The 17,319-nt window shown below is 42.4% G+C and overlaps 1 pseudogene; it reads left to right on the forward strand.

The window, feature by feature from the left end:
* The first annotated feature begins 2,762 nt into the window (after positions 1–2,762).
* Positions 2,763–10,068, forward strand: LOC144771767 (growth hormone-inducible transmembrane protein-like; annotated as a pseudogene).
* Positions 10,069–17,319: the final 7,251 nt, after the last annotated feature.

Below are 17,319 nucleotides of genomic sequence, written 5' to 3' on the forward strand. Positions count from 1 at the left end.
GAAATGCAACCACTAATGTCTTAATGGCAGTAGCTACTGAACATCAGTGACCACTACTGTCACAATTCTATCTGAGTGAATTACTGGGTTGTGTCACAGCTTCTGTTCTGACGTTACAAGCATGTCACATCAAGTGCGTGGAGATTGGGTAACACTGTCAAAGTCAGACCCCACAGAAGAAGTACCTGGAAGCGAAATTAGTGTCTGCACAGATTTTGCAATGTGGTTTTGTGTTAATTCAGTTTGCTGTGCACCACAACGATAAAGATAAAGATAAACCATGCTGCTGAGGAAAAAAATTGTATCTTGCCCTGAAATATAATTTTCAATTTAGCAGGATTTAATTGAAAAATCTGTGCCCCCTTTACCTGAAATAAAGGAATCAGTTGCCGAAGATGGCACCTTCTCTCGACTGTAGCCTGGCAAAAATCCATTCAGGACTGTTCCTCTCGAGTTTTCTATTTCCTGTCTAGCAAAGGTAGAGAGGATATGCTCCAAATTTCTTTGGGGATATCGGAGACCAAGAAGGTCGCTCAAATGGATGACTCTTTTGAGACACCGTGGAGGCTGGGCAATCCTTAATTTTTTGTTATATTATTGGGCATCCATGATACAGCATATAGGGATCCTTCTAGTTGGGGCTAAGGCTGAAATCCCGCTAGCTAGTAGACCATCCATATATGAATTGGGGCTGGGGATGAAGTAAACAGCTGTTTGGTTAGGATACTAGAACCTAGCTATTATAAAAAGACACAATTCAAAGTACTTTAAGCTGCTTATTTAGTCTTGAAACAAATTCGGTGAAAGATGGAGATCCCAAATGTAACTGTCTATACGCCATTATCAACCTCTGGCACCCTCCCATTAATATTTCAGGATTATACTACATTTAGATGGCGGACGCAGGGAGTTTCTTTTCTAGGTGATTTATTTGATGAAGGGCAACTCCTTTCATTCATGAATTTACAGGGGAAATTTGGTCTATCCAAACAAGATTTTTTCAAATATCTACAGGTTCGTAGCTTTTTAGGGAGAGGTATGCATGGATTAGAGCTAAGGTTTGATAAGATCCCTCTGATCAAAATAATACAAAAAAAATCTTCTCTAGGAAAGATTTATGAACAATTACAGGAAGCTCTCCCCGATTATATTTGTACTTGGAACATAAAGTGGGAAAACAAGTTGGGAAAGACAGGAATAAACATAGAGGAATCTTTGGACCTGGCAAATCAGATTTTAATAACTGGAGGTCTCAGGAGCCAGCATTTTTATGTCTGTTTTGGATCTTTATTATACTCCAGGAAAAATTGTTAAGTGTGGAGGTTTGAGGGGAGAAATATAACAGGTGTGGATTACAAGCAGCAGACGCTGTTCATATGTTCTTTTCATTTGGGACGACTCCTGGTGGACAACGGCACTGGGGCAAGACCGACCCCCACCGACCACGCACGCAACCTGGGAATCATCCTCGACTCAATGATCTCAATGACCAAACAAGTCATCGCCGTCTCCTCCTCCTGCTTCAACACCCTCCGCATGCTCCGCAAGATCTACAGATGGATCCCGACAGATACAAGAAAGACAGTCACCCAGGCCCTCGTCAGCAGCAGACTCGACTATGGAAACGCCCTCTATGCGGGAGCCCTGACCAAGCTCATCAATCGACTACAACGCATCCAAAACGCCTCGGCACGACTGATCCTCGATGTACCACGGCACGGCCACATCACCCCCCACCTGAGAAACCTTCACTGGCTCCCCATCAACAAGAGGATATCCTTCAAGCTGCTCATCCACGCACACAAGGCACTCTACAAGACCGGCCCAGCCTACCTCAACAGACGGCTCTCCTTCTACACCCCCAACCGCCAGCTACACTCCACCGACCTCTCACTCGCCACTGTCCCGCGAATCCGAAGAACAACCACCGGCGGGAGATCCTTCTCCCACCTCGCCGCCAAGACATTGAACACCCTCCCACTGAGCCTACGACAGACCCAAGACCTGCTGACCTTCAGGAGGACACGAAAGACCTGGCTGTTCAATCAGTAGCGGCCCCCACCTACCCCCCCAGCGCTTTGAGACCCTCGCAGGTATGTAGTGCGCTTAACAAATGACTGATTGATTCTTGCTCTAAATTTTTTATTTTTTACAGGAGGTCAAAGACAATGTGGCTATTATTTTAGGGCTCCCGATAATTATCACTGCCGACCTTGTAATATTGGGTTTAGGATTTGACATGGAAGGAAATACAAGTCTATGACTGCATTTTTGTTTATAGCAATGGCTATTGCTGGTCTATGTATCACTTCCGAATGGATAAGTCCCGATACCCCTACGTTTATCAATTGCCGTTCAAGGATTTTAGCCATCTATAACTTAGAGTCTTCAACTTACAAAGTAAGAGGACGAAGAAAGAGGGTCTTGGGCCGTCAAATATGGGCTCCGGTCACAAATTGGCTGCAGCAAGCCTAGGAAATGTATAACAATATTTTGTTTGTAGTATTTGACTTTTGTGGTTGTTTGATTACATTTGTTTTCTAATTAGGGGGGATAGTGGATCTCGAGCCACACTATTGGTTGTACTTGAGAAGTATGCAATGTATTAGTGTATAATTATGTGTTATTCTAAGTTGGCCATTGTATCTTGTGTGGTATGCGCCGTGATTAATTTGTCATGACTTGTCATATTGAATATGTTTTTCTATAAAACGGGGATAAAATGAATATAAATATTTTAAAAATAAATACATAAATAAAACATGCTGCTGGCATGGGTAGCATGCCTACGTGCCTTGCCATCACAGGGTCTCCAATCAGCCGGAACGCAGGCCTCGCCGGCATTGAGAAATTCTTGTGTGAAGAACAGACAGTGGCTTTTGCAACCTAATCACGGCTATGCAACTAAAACAAGAATGGGATTCAGGCATGTTAACTCTGCTCTTGAGGATCTGAAACAAGTGGCTGTTGAACCTTCTATGGAAACAGCTGCTAAAATTCATTCAATTGGAAAACTGATAGTAGCAGAAGGAGCAACAATCGGTTTAGGTGCTTGCTAAAGAAATACTCTGTGGGCTTTTTGAGATAAATAAGTGTAGTTTAATCAGGAAGACAACACACAGCATGCACATCGCCCGCTGACCAACCACCAACTGTCATTACATAGAATCAAGGATACACACACAGGTGTTCTGAAGTAGTATGTTATACAAGTATTGTGGAAGGTAGTAATGGAACAAACAACTAGAAGGAAAAGTATAATGAAAGGTATCCATGTCAAGAGAAGTAACAAATTACAACACATCTTCCTCCTTTATGGAAAAATAAAATATGCAGGATAAAGTATACAGAAGCATTATGATAAAGAAAGAAATAAACTAGCTTGGACCAATGAATAAATAACTAAATAACTAAAACATGTCTAATATCATACCCACTTACTTCCTTTAGAAAGAAGATGAAAAATAAACAAGTGTTAACAACAATAATTATTCAAGTAAGCTGGTGGTCTACGAAACCTTGAGGTTCTGCCACATCCAATCGAAGGAGCAACCTGAAAGTTAGGAGAGTTGTGAGAAGTATCACCAGAGTCAGAAGCTTCACCCCCACCAATGATACTTATGTTAACAGGCAAAGAAATGTCATCATGCATAGAAGTCAACATATAACTACTGTTACATGTGGAAACTTGAGAGTCTGTACCAACTAAATCTTTCTTTGTAGAAATGTTCTTTTCATTTTTATCTATGAAGATTCCACTTTTCACCATTGTTCAATATAACGTAATGAGGAAAAACATCTTTGACTACAAAAGGATCTTTAAACTTTGATTGTCCTTTGGATATTCTCCCAGGTCTTACTTCGACCAAATCTCCTTTAGAAATGTGAGAATTAGACATGTCTACCTTAAGTGACAAATCACTGTGACAACCATTAGTAACCCATTGTTTAAACCAGGAAGGATTTAATTTGGTACCAGGAAGTCTGCCACGCATGACTTCAAAAGGTGATCTCACATTGGAACCTAGAATGGTAGTACGATATGCCCAGACCATGTCTTGAACCATTAGAAACTCCCCTTGAGCTGGCAATTTGAATAAGGCCTTTGACCGTTCTGTTGGCTCTCTCGCATAAACCATTGCCATGTGGGTTATATAAACTAGTGCGATGATGTGTAATTCCACAACTTGACTAAATGAACACATGTCATGGGAAACAAGTTATGTACCATTATCTGTGATTAAAATGGTGGGATAGCCTTCTTCATTAAAGATTTTCTTTAAGAAACCAATGGTACAAGCAGTAGTAATGTCTTTAACAAACTCAACACTAAGCCATTTTGAGAATACATCAATAGTTACAATGGCAAAATGTTGATTAAGAGGTAGTTCCTCCATCGGTCCAAGGAAATCAAGGCACATGCTATGCCAAGGACCTGCAGGAGAGGACAAGTGGCTCGTACTTGACCCGACAGCCACCTTGAGCCTTTTTCACCCTCTTTACATGCTGAACATTTTTCAATCCATGAAGCAACCTGTCTATCCATGCCGGGTCACCAGAAATTAACTTTGAGTCTGAAGAACCGGGCCTAGAAGGGCCTGGCGGCGCAGGGCATGCCTGAAATCTCTGAGTTCACCTGCCTTGTTGTACAGAGACACGGAATACTCTGTTAGCGTAGAAAACCAAATTTATTAGCTGCAGCTATGCACAGTTGTCCCAGAAGTACACCAATAGTAGGTTCTCAGGAGACTGCCCCTTCACTTCGTGGCTCACAGACTTTTATAACCATATACACCCACAGAAAATACTCCCCATGCACCAAATATTAGCCAATAGGAAAACATTCAAAACAAGACACCATGTGACCAGAACGTCCACCTTGAGTCGTGTTCTTGCCCAACCCCATAAGTCAATCAATGACAGCACCTATAGGTCAATCAGTAATGGTAGGACGTGTTTGTGTGCTTCAAAGGACAACTTGAGAAATAGGATAATGCAGGGAAAGAATACCGAAGGCCAACAGATAAGATAGGGCAGGGAAAGAATACTGAAGGCCAACAGATAGTTGGGACAAGGATTAGTCAGTCTAGACAAGGATTAGTTAGTTTGACTAGTTCCTGGAATTGGCTTCACAACAAGGAAGCGGGGGGTTATTTGACATGTAGCAGTACAAAGGGCAAAAACACTTGGTTTGCCAAGCTGCCTGAGTGAGGGCAACACAAAATGGCGACGGAATACAAAATGGAGTCGAAACTGAATTACCTCAAGTCTGCGCTGAGTCAACGTTTGACCCAAATGGCCCTCATGAGCTATGGATTAATTTGTGTCTTAAACTAGAAGGAGGAATGAATTTGTCACCACGCATGAGCACATTTTCACTACACAATGACAACTCATCCAAAAATTTTAAGAAAGGACGAGCGGAAATATCTACACTGCTTTCTCATCTAGAACCTAACTTAACAAGGAGAATGACCTCTTTAAGCACATGATCAATATCCATTGCTTTTGCACCAATCTTCATGTGTAAAAGTACCTTCACTAGCTGCTAAAACGTCATGAACTGAGGCAACTGCTTCCTCTTCATCTTCCAGATTAAGAGAAGTATCATTAAGATCCTCCCATTTAATAGACATCCTGGAAAGACAATCAGCCTGGAAGTTATGCCAACCCTGCATATGAGAAATGTCATATTGATATTCTTGTAGTTTTGTAGCTAACTTGGCTAACCTTGGGGAACCCTTGCCAGCTCTCCCGGGACAAAATGCAAATCAAGGGTTTATGGTCAGTTTTGAGCTGAAATTTTGTGCCCCACAGATAAGTACGAAAATACTGTACTCCCCAAGCAGCTGCCAATGCCTCTTTCTCGATCACAGAATAATTTTGTTCAGATGACGTGGGAGTACGAGAGGTAAAAGCAATTGAACGCTCACCTTGAGGATATTTCTGTAAAAGAATTGCACCCAATCCAGTGGCACTAGCATCCACCCTGAGCACAGAAATGCATTTTGTGTCAAAAGGAGCTAAGATGTTGGCTTCACAAATTTCAGTTTTGATGCGATTAAAACTAACACTTTGATCATTTCCCCATACAAACTTTGCACCTTTCTTTAGAAGTACCCTCAACTGTAATGTCTTGTCAGAGAAATTCCTGATGAATTTGGAGTAATACTCTATCTACCCCATGAGCGACCTAAGCTGATCTTTATCAGTGGGACAAGGAGCCAAAGAAAATTGCTTCCAGGAGATTTTTCTTTGGATTTATTCCCATAGCTGATATTTCATAACCGAGATACTCAATTTGTTGTACCAGAAAGGAAAATTTTTCCTTACGTAATGCAAGGCCAGATTCTAAAATTCTGCGTAAAACTTCTTTGCGTACTATATTATGATCAGCAACAGAATCACCAAACACTAGTATGTCATCCTGGAAAAAGACTGCCTTTTGAATTCCTTAGAAGATTTCAGTAACCATCCTTTGGAGAACATTGGCTGCTGAAATCAATCCAAAAGGAAGTCATGTGAACTGAAAGATTCCTTCAGTGGTTATGAATGCAGTTAGTTGTTTTGAATCATCATGTAACCTGATCTGATGATATACGCACTCTTTAAATCCAACTTTGAAAAATATTTAGCTCCCTGCAAAGTAGATACCAACTCACCAATATTTGGTAAAGGAAACGTGTCAGCTCCAACGCATTTGTTAAGAGATCTTAGATCCACACAGAACCTCAATTTACCGTCCGATTTCTTCGTAATTACAACCGGAGACACCCATGAGGATGCCTCAACAGGTTCAATTACACCATTTTGTAACATTTTATTTATCAAAGATTTCACATCATCTCTTACTGACAAAGGATTTCTCCTTAGTTTATGCTGAATAGGTAGACTGTTCTCTTTTAAACAAATAAAATGTGAGTACCCTTTCAATTCACCCAATTCCCTTTTCCATACCTCTTTAGATTGTTGCAAAATGTCCTCCAAGGAATCATCATCCACAACCATGACTTGAGAGGGTGCTCTTGGATTTATAATGATGTGGAAATCATATTACTGAACCTATCCTAATATGGGTGGCCCATCAACTGACACATAAATCTTACCATTAGTAGACTTGTGCTTAAAAATAATGTCAGATTCAAAATAACCTACAATATCAATAGTTTCAACCTGATATTCCATTGGAGAAATGTCACTTTTGCATAGTTGTTTATCACTCCAATGACTTCCAAAAATAGCTTCTGGGATAATGGTGTACCTGGAACCTGTATCAACCATGAGAGAAACATCAAATCCATCTATGGTGAAAATAGTTTTTGGTCTATTTTGTCTCTTGTCATCATCAGAAACACTGTCCACCTCACCAACAACCAAGAGTCTCTCTCTCAAATTCGAGATTTCGCCAGAAGAGTCTTGTACAACTGCTATCTTCGCACGACTTTTAGTTTTGCACAATTTGGAGAAATGTCCAAGTCGTCCACATTTCAAACACTCTTTTTTCGAGGCAAAACAAAATCTGGAGTCAGACATGTGACTGTTACTCCCACACCGCGAACAAAACGTCTTGCTAGACTTTGTGGGTATGTTTTTCTTGATACCAGGCCTCATTTTGTTTTTTACTGCAGCAACTGATTCGTCCTTCTCTGAAATCTCAGATACATTTTGTTGAGAGCTGTTTTTCTTTAAAAGTTCCTTCATATAACTCTCTGACTCTTCTATTACTTTAGCTAAGTCAATAGCTACTTTTAAAGTCGGATTTTTAGCTGCTCAAAGTCTTTCTTGTATTTTATTATTGTTGCATTGAACGATCAGTTGATCCCTAATCATTTCGTCATTTATCAGACCATATTTACACTTCATAGATAGTTCTCTTAGCCGAGCAACAAAATCATCAATAGATTCCTCACTTCTTTGACGATGGGTATAATATTTAAAACATTCATGACTAATTTTTCCTCTTTTAAGAATCTAACCTCTAGTCTACATATTGCTTCTTTGTATTCATCTGGTATTTGCTCTCCGTTAGCTTGAAGTGCTTGTGGCAAAAACCTGAAAATCCTCTGTCCTTCTTTACCTAAGGTGCATAGTAGTAGTGCTTTTTTTCTTTTCCCTGAAACTTCCTGATCATCTAACACATCTAAATAAGTATCAAAGATTATAATCCAGTCTTCCCACGGTATAGGAGGAGGACCAGATTAATTTAAAAAAGGAGGTGGCAAGGTCATGTTGATAGCCTGCGACATGACAGAAAATTATCTTTAAACTAATGTGGCTAACTTTTAAACACTTAAATATCTAGTTTTCCACACAATTAAAAATACACTTAATCTTATAGTAATCTGCAATATTTTGTATATGTGACCAAAATTCCAACGATAAATATGACTAGTTAAATAAGCACCACAGTTCAACAGGAAAATAAAGAACCTTTAAATTAGTGCAAAACGAGGTAAAATGGATCGTTGAAGTACTTGCCAGGTGTGCGCATCACCGCTTGAAAATTGACGCGCTATGATTTCTTAGGTTAAATGCTGTCAAACACTAATTGAGCACAACGTGTAATGCGATAGCTCCAGTTGCTTGGTAACACATGGTAAACTTGTATCAAAATGGCTGCCGTACGTGGTGACGCTCCTCACAACCAACTGTAGAACAAGGCTTGAAACGCACATACAGTAATTAGTAATAAAGATGGCTTGTTTGCGTACTGACGCGTTGCGTTATGAGCCAGTTAAAGAGGCATGAAACACATGCGTCAGCTAAAATTACGTTGGGTCCTGATGTAGGTGTAGGGGCAGCGTGCAAAGAGTAAACGCGCGCACACAGTCTACAACTCACGGTATTGCCAACTTGATCCATGTAATTATCTTTTGATCTCTTCTTACTTGCCATTTGTGAAGGTTAAACTTGAGGTGTAGAGGTTCTTGAAGGTTTTGCACGACTGTAGAGGTTCTTGAAGGGTCCGTTTGGCGAAGTGCTGCAAAACGCTGTGGTTGAGTTTTCGGAAGTTCCTTTTGTGGTCTGGTCAGCTTCACTTTCTTCACGATTGTCGCCAAATTGTTAAAGAAATACTCTGTGGGCTTCTTGAGATGAATAAGTGTAGTTTAATCAGGAAGACAACTCACGGCATGCACATCGCCCGCTGACCAACCACCAACTGTCATTACATAGAATCAAGGATACACACACAGGTGTTCTGAAATAGTATGTTATACAAGTATTCTGGAAGGTTGTAATGGAACAATCAACTAGAAGGAAAAGTATAATGAAAAGCGGCCCTATCAAGAGAAGTAACAATTTACAACAGTGCTCTTGGTTATTATGGACTGGGAATGTCAAATGAGATTGGCGCCATTGAGAAAGCTGTGATATGGCCTCAGTATGTGAAAGACAGGATCCAGTCCACTTACATGTATTTAGCTGGCAGTGTCGGCCTGACGGCACTGTCTGCAGTTGCAGTCAGTAGGTCTTCAGCACTCATGAGCCTCATGATGAGGGGCTCCAGATTGGCAATTGGCGCAACATTTGCAGCAGTGATTGGAGTTGGAATCTTAGTATGATCCATATTCTTTGAACAAAGTTTTGGTGCCAAACACCTAGACTCGATGTTGCATGCAGGTGTCATGGGTGTAGTGGTAGCTCCTTTAACCTTGTTGGGTGGTCCTCTGCTTAACCGCCCTGCCTGGTACACTCCTGAAATAGTGGGTGGTCTCTTGACAGTGGCTGTATATGCACCAAGTGAGAAGTTTTTGAATATGGGAGGACCTCTTGGAGAAGGACTCTGTCTGGTCGTCGCCTCTTCTATTGGGAGCATGTTCCTGGCTCCAACTTCTGCATTTTGGCGCCGGCATGTATTCGATTGCAATTTATGGTGGGCTGGTACTTTTTGGAATGTTTTTGCTGTATGACACACAGACAGTCATCAAACGTGCAGAGACCCACCCTCAGTATGGAGTTGAGTAATTCAACCCCATCAATTCATGCTTGGGTATTTACATGGACACAATGAGCATCTTTATGCGCATAGCTATGAGCTTTTCCGGCAGCAGCGGCAGGAAAAAGTGAATACTCATGTAATTCAACCAGCTCTTGTAACTCGGAACAGTTGTTAGCTCTTGTATTTGCTAGAGTTGTGGAGATTGCAAGCAAATATCATCTTGTAGTGCCACTTTATTTTAAAGGTGTTATGCTGCACAGAGTACATTTGGTCTCTTATTTCAGATAATAAATCTTCAATATCTGTTGCACATATGAGATGAAAACAAGTTAAAAATATATATATCACTGTTGCAATAATGGTACATGTAATAAGAGCTAAGATTAAAATAATTATGAGAATCAATGGGACCACATAATCTGCACAGGGTAACAGATGTAAATTAAGGCATGTTGTAGGACAGAAAATCCAATATGAGTACAACACCAACAAAATAGAGATTTGTGAGAAACGTATCACCTTGTAGCTGTACATACTCTCTCTGCATGTCACACATGCTGGTATACATGTATGTGTATTGAAGTGTCGGGAATAATATTTCTAGAAAGGCCATATGTGCCATCCAGTGTCAGTGTAGGCCCCAGAGAAGGGTACATGTCTATACAGGTTCATAAAGTGAAAATACCAGTACAAAAACATAGCTCTCAGCAATACTGACAGTACACATACAGACATACACTCAGGTATACAACCGCCATGACAGAAGCAAAGATAATGACGGTGCACCTGTTCTGGTGTCAAATTTACCAAACACAAACCATATGAACTCTGCAATGTGCAAGTCACAAACACCAAAACCACATAACCACAAATGGGATTCAACATACATCAACATAGATTGTAATGCAACCTCGCCAAGGCACCACAGTGCAGTCAGGATATCAATCTCAACATTTCTTTGACACAGCAATGATGATAGAACCATTGCAAATTGGCACATAATCTACATAAGTTTACAGTACAACACATATGTGTGAAGACCAACATATTTTGTAGAGGTCTGTGTTAGACAGAGATAATTTACTGCATCCGGGTTGCCCACCTAGAGATGCCCCACATTGCATACCCATTTGTCAATCCCAGTGCAAAATGACACAGACAACAGGAATAGATATGTGGAAATAAATGTGCCAATCTAAATGTAGCCAATATTGTCCAATACTGGTAGAAATGTGTAATAATCATTCAGCACACATAACAGAAATGTACTCAAAAGTGGGTTTATCAATCACGATGATTATTGACAGACTTTTTTTTCTTTGTCTTTTCAGCTGAGCAAGGATATGGTCTGCAGCCATGGGTCATGACCTCTTTTGCACATCCTCAGATAGAGGCAGAGCGCACCTACAATAAGGCACTGGTCAAGACCGGGGGTATTGTGGAGTAGACTTTTGGGTTACTGAAGTCCTGCTTCTGCTGCTTGGACATTTATGGTCTGGAAATTGCTATACTCCCCCATATGGTTTGTAAAATTATCCTGGTGTGTTGTGTATTGCACAACATCTGTCTGCGCAAATGTCCCATGGGACCTGTGCCATGAGGACCAGGAAGCACTGGATGAGGATGTGGATGAGGACAGAGGGGAACATTTAGTCATATATGCGGGAAACCGGCGAAGGAATACCATTGTCCAGAACTTTTTCACTGAAGGGGGAATTAGGCTGATGGCTATAAATCAAAGATTTGTTTTGAAATAGATTTCCAAAATATAAATAAATGATTGAGCACTTCCTTTGTGTATGCAATTCCATTTCACAGACACTGTAAACATCAAAACACTTACACATAACCTAATAGAATTCTGGCCCATCCCAAAGGTAAGTATCTAGGTGTAACACTCATATCAGGACTACATTATGTTTAGCAAAATATGTGCACATATTAACATGTACCACGTGCATTTGCATGGGAAAACTCACACAAAGCAAACGTAGCAATGTCGAACAATGTGCACATGTTGTGAGTATGTGTGCAGCAACAGTGTACCGACTGTCAGACATTCTACCACAGTCCAAAGGGAGTGTACATGTTAACAGTGTGCAATGACTGAGTGTGTGTGTTGTACGTCTTGACCTTTTTCACTGCCTTACACTCGTGGAGGCCATTATATTTACCTTACTGTCCTAGGTCTGTGAACAGAGGCCCATATGATGTGAATGGGCACACATTGCAACCGAGTTTTTCTCCATATGCTACATCAATGTTTGCGAGCACATAGCACAATCAGTGTTGTCTCTCACATAATACATATACATGTTGAGTCCTTATCTGTGCCGGTGCTAGATTAGCTACCTAGGCCCAATGCAGGCATACTTGACCTATTAGGCAAGGATGCAACTGTTACATGAAGGAATGGATGTGACAGTGCTGGTATGTCCTACTCTGAAACAAACAATGCTGGGGCTCCTAAAGCTCCATCTATGTGGTCTAATTAAAACAGGGCACAGAGCAAGTCTTAAAGGCACATAGATGTCAAGAAAATAAGTACATACATCTCACTCCTGCCAAGGTCTTATGTACTGAAGCATCCCAGGTCAGAGTGGCATGATCTGTCAATGAATGCACATATGACTAACTATTGTGTATGCTTAAACACGTTATAAGTTCACGTAAGCCATCTCTGTTGCCAAATGTGATGCATAGAAATGGTAAACATAGTGCGACTTGGAAGTCATTACACATTTTTGGCCTACTCAAGCAGGCCTCATAATGATCCAAATATAGGCTAATAGGTTTTGCGAAATACTTCTCTGCAGGATGTAATGTGCATGTGCCATACATAAAGTGCTAAGCACCAAGCCCAGACATCAGATGTGTGTGTACTACTACATTATATGGTGGTCCTTGGGTATTTTAGTCTACTAAATGATGTCTTGCACACATGAAAAGGTGACCTATTGGCCTATAAACATACCTTTTCATATATAGATAATCAATCTGTGAGCTAAATACCACACACATTCTAGACTTACTGAAACACCCGGGGTATGTTAGTCCCTGAGTGTGTATTGTATCCGTAACACATACTTTGTCAGAAATGCAGACAGATAGTATGATCTTCACGTTTGGCTATAATCATCTCTAACAATGTGAATATCATTTGCATAGGTGTGCAATATTTGTGAAATTAAAATGCCTATTACGCAGCTACGTATGTTACGCCAAGCATAATATAAACTGTAATTCATGTTGATAATGTCAAGGTATCAAGAATTCACAATATGTGTGTGTACTTCACAGAAATATATTGGCTGTCCTAATGTCTGCACCTGGAACACAAGGAGTCACACATATGCCCAGTTTACACATACATGCAACACATCCCAAGTCATCAAGCATGTCAGCAAAGATTATTTGAGCAGGAAAAGTGAGTCCTGGGAGTGTTCGTAGAAAATGTGACAAATTCACCCAGGATATGATACAATGGCTCAGCCATGCTGCAACCCTCAAAGTGTTAAGCTCCTTTCACTTTCAATTCCAGTCTTTTTGTCTGTGCTGGCTGGTGGAGGTATTTGATGCGTGCCCATGTCATAGTGTTTTTTGGTCTTGTTAGTGTCTCTGCTGTCCCTGTTGTGCTTTAAAATTCTTACTTGTGTCTTGAATTTGTATTTTGTATTGGTTTGTACACTGAATTATTGAGTGTCCATCTATTTAGTTTTTTTTTGAGGGTTTATGTACCAAGCAATAATAACATGCAAGGAGCTAAGTAAAGAAGACAAATAAGCATGGGTACTGTCTGATGTGTGTAGCATTGTTCAGAACATGTGGAAAAATCATACTTCAATGCAGAGTGTGGTCAGTCAAGCTGGTCAGCTCACATAGCCATCAAAACAAGACACCCTTGGACATGTAGTGGGTAGGTTGGTTTGGTACTTTTTTAAAATCGCAACACCTGACATGTGATTTCTCTGATATGATCTGAAAACACTGAAACATGGCATACATATGTCCATCATACGGACATGTCAGTTTTGCCATATTCTGCATGCCCAACGTGGTAACAATACCAGACGTTTGTGAAGTCAATTTACTGTGCTTCATATTTACACAGTAGACATGTTCAACATTCACAGAACAATGTGCCATGTTTTTGCATTGTAGGTGGAACAGAACAATGGACCTGTGGCAAGGTGGACACCTTCAGGGATCCCAATGCTACCAGTGAGTGTCACCTAAATGTTTTCTGTGTTCTGTAAGGATTGTGGGTGATCCCTGATATTGGTTGCATTGAGATGTGTAAGGGGTATAATCAGTCACCTGAAACAAGGATTACCTCACATGTAGAATCACAGCAAAAGTAGGACAAAGTTGCATGTGCAATAGTTAGGGGCAATTGTCAATGTGCATTTATGGCCAATGTATTCTGGGGCACATGATAGATGGCTCTGAATCTCTGTTGGTAAAGTTTGGCCAGCTATGGTGTGGATGCTTATGGCACATGTGCAATCACCAGCCCCAGGACCAACAGATAGTCATAAATTCAAATGTCTCACACCCATACTATAGACAGAACGTAACAACATTTTACCCACATTTTGTGACAGAAAAGTTGCATGGGAAAGGCTGTTATTTTCCAGGTACAGTATGCTTGCACAAGGCCAAAATTGAGCAGGACACTAGTGTGGTGGGGTGGAACACATATCTCAGACAATACAACCAATAGTCAACAGCAAATGTTTATGGGAAACTATGCACAGTGAACATCTTTTTCAATGTAATTGTCGTCCTATTGTGTGTTCACATCATACCATGTCCATAAATGCTGAATACTGCTAACACAATTGATACAGTGTGAAGAATTGAAGACATGGTCAGACATTCATCTCATTCAAACAGCAAAATGTTTTGGGATATATATACATGTACCAGTAGCTTGGCATCTAGCCAAAGCTTGTACTCCATGAACGTGTGTGACCCTATGAGCAGGCTCGGCATACCAAAATATGATTCCTTCCTAATATAGATGCTGCATATGTATTTGTGAGTTGGTATAGTTAAATTGTATCATTCATTAGAGCAAAACCATTGGGAACGGGGGCATGGCCTGACCATTGACCAAAATGGCCACACGGCACTGAAGCTCCGGAACCTGCCATCCTAATCGTGAAAGTAGCGGATGTTTAGCATATCCATCAGCATTGTAACATTGGGTGCCCAGTGCAAACACCGCATGGGTGTGAGGTGGATGCCCCAGTGATGCCCTGGCTCGCCGCCACCAGATACTACTGAAAAGGGAGATGGCCCAGCCCGCCATGGAGGCCACAGAGCAACAGGGGCAGCAGGTGAGCCTAAGGACGGGGCTGCGGTGCCCTGCTGGGAATTCCCCCCACCCTGCTCAGACATCGCTGTTGGTGGCAAAGCTGCGATACCTGTACTGGGACAGCCTGACACAATTGCATCAGGTGAGAGGCCTACGGACTGGCTGGCTCCACTGCACTAGGTGTTCTGGGGGGGTGCGGACTGGCCCACGGCTGCGAGACCAGGCTGACTCCCTGTTGGCGCTGCCGGGCCTGCGGAGCCCCTCTGCCCTTCACCGAAAGGTGACCCCCGGTCGATCGTGCATTGCCGAGGGGGAGAAGCCCGGAACTGCAGTTCAATGTGCCTGAGGCCCACCGGGGGAAGGGAGGTCTGGCCCACCTCAGAGGTGTGGGAGAGCCTGAGGCCAGGGCCGTGGTGCCCTGTCGGCTCTCGGTCCCTCTGGGGCTCCATCTGCGGGCTTGGGCAGGGCTGCCAGTGCAGATACCAGAGGACAATGACCTGATCTGCACCTGCGACTCCTGAGCAAGGCATGGCCCGTGGGAGGGCCCTGAGCAGAAGCAGCAGAGAAATCCACCTGGCTGCCCCCCTCCGCTGCTGACGAACAACTTATGGCTGGCTGCCTGGCTTGAACACCCACCAGATCAGAGCTGCCTCTCAGAGTAAACACACAACTTGCTCCTTTACGGGACAGTCCTAGCTGGCAAATAATGCAATCTTGCCTGGGCACCTCCCACTGGGGAGACTCTCCTTGAATTAATTCAAGCACTACGAGACACTACTTATGCACCCAGGTTGCTGCATTTCTCCCCTCGCATAACACTGGACTGAGTAATACCCTTGGGACTGCCACCCCCAGCTCGCCTGCAAGAGAGGTACCCACCTGGTTGCTTTACGTACTTCCTGCTGGACCCTACTGGGGTTCCCAACCCCAAGTGCACAACATCTGCCCCCGGGAGCAACCTCACTGTGAATATGGGCCAGGGATGCCCCAAACAACAGCAACTCACCTTTGACAGGCCTGCTGTGGCTGACCGCCCGATGCAAACACCAGACCTGGATAGTGATCAGGGGATAGATGCCCCCCTCCCTCCCTTGAAGGTAAATCAGCTATCATGGCAAACTTAAATTGAGATTACATGCCATTGACACAAGATTCCACATCATAGCTACTATGGTTAGACCAATTGGGGGAACGACTGGATGGACATGCTGCCCAATTGGACACAGTGGAGGAGTGAGTGTCCATGTATGAGGATCAGACCAATGCAATGGCACGTGGTTAAAAAAACCAGAACGACTCATGAAGGCAGTAGCGATTAAAAACGAAGATTTAGAAGCAAGTTCTCGGAGAAACAATGTGCAGATTCTCGGCTTGGTGAAGTTGACCAACATGGGGCACCAAGAACTGTTCATAGAGACCCTCATAAGTGCCCTGTTTGGAGCAACGCATTTCTCCGAAGCATTTATAGCAGAGTGGGGACACAGATCTTTGGGACCCTCCTGCCCTCCGGAACCCATCCGCATCCCATCATGGTCCGCCTTTTGAAGTATAGAGACCAGGACACCATTATTCCTCGAGAACTCATCACTGCGGTACCAGAGTGCCACGCTCGCAGTCCAAGAAGCAAGGTGAAAATATACAGAAGCAAAGGCTCAGCTAAGGAAACTTGGCCTTAAATATGGCATGCTATATCCTGTGAGATTGCAAGAACAGTGGATGATAAACCCAGGCTCTATGACTCACCTGCAGACGCCTTCCCCTTTTGTAAAAAACAGAAGGACAGTAACCATTGTAGCCCCTATTCCTCTCCGGAACATTCATCCCTGGACAGACAATTGATGGCCAGCGTGGAACTATTCCCCACTGATCAACGTATCTCTCTTCCACATAACTTAGCATTGCCTGGGACTGGGATGCATGTCACGACTGGATGTGCTGAGGCTGTTAATGTTACTGATATTTGCTCTATTGTTCACAAATGTCACACAACCCCTACATTCAATTAATATAGTTGCTTACAAGGATCCGTACAGTCTGGGTATTAGGCCCTGAAGCGTTG

This window comes from Lissotriton helveticus, chromosome 8 (genome assembly GCF_964261635.1).
Source record: "Lissotriton helveticus chromosome 8, aLisHel1.1, whole genome shotgun sequence".
Classification (NCBI taxonomy): Eukaryota; Metazoa; Chordata; class Amphibia; order Caudata; family Salamandridae; genus Lissotriton; species Lissotriton helveticus.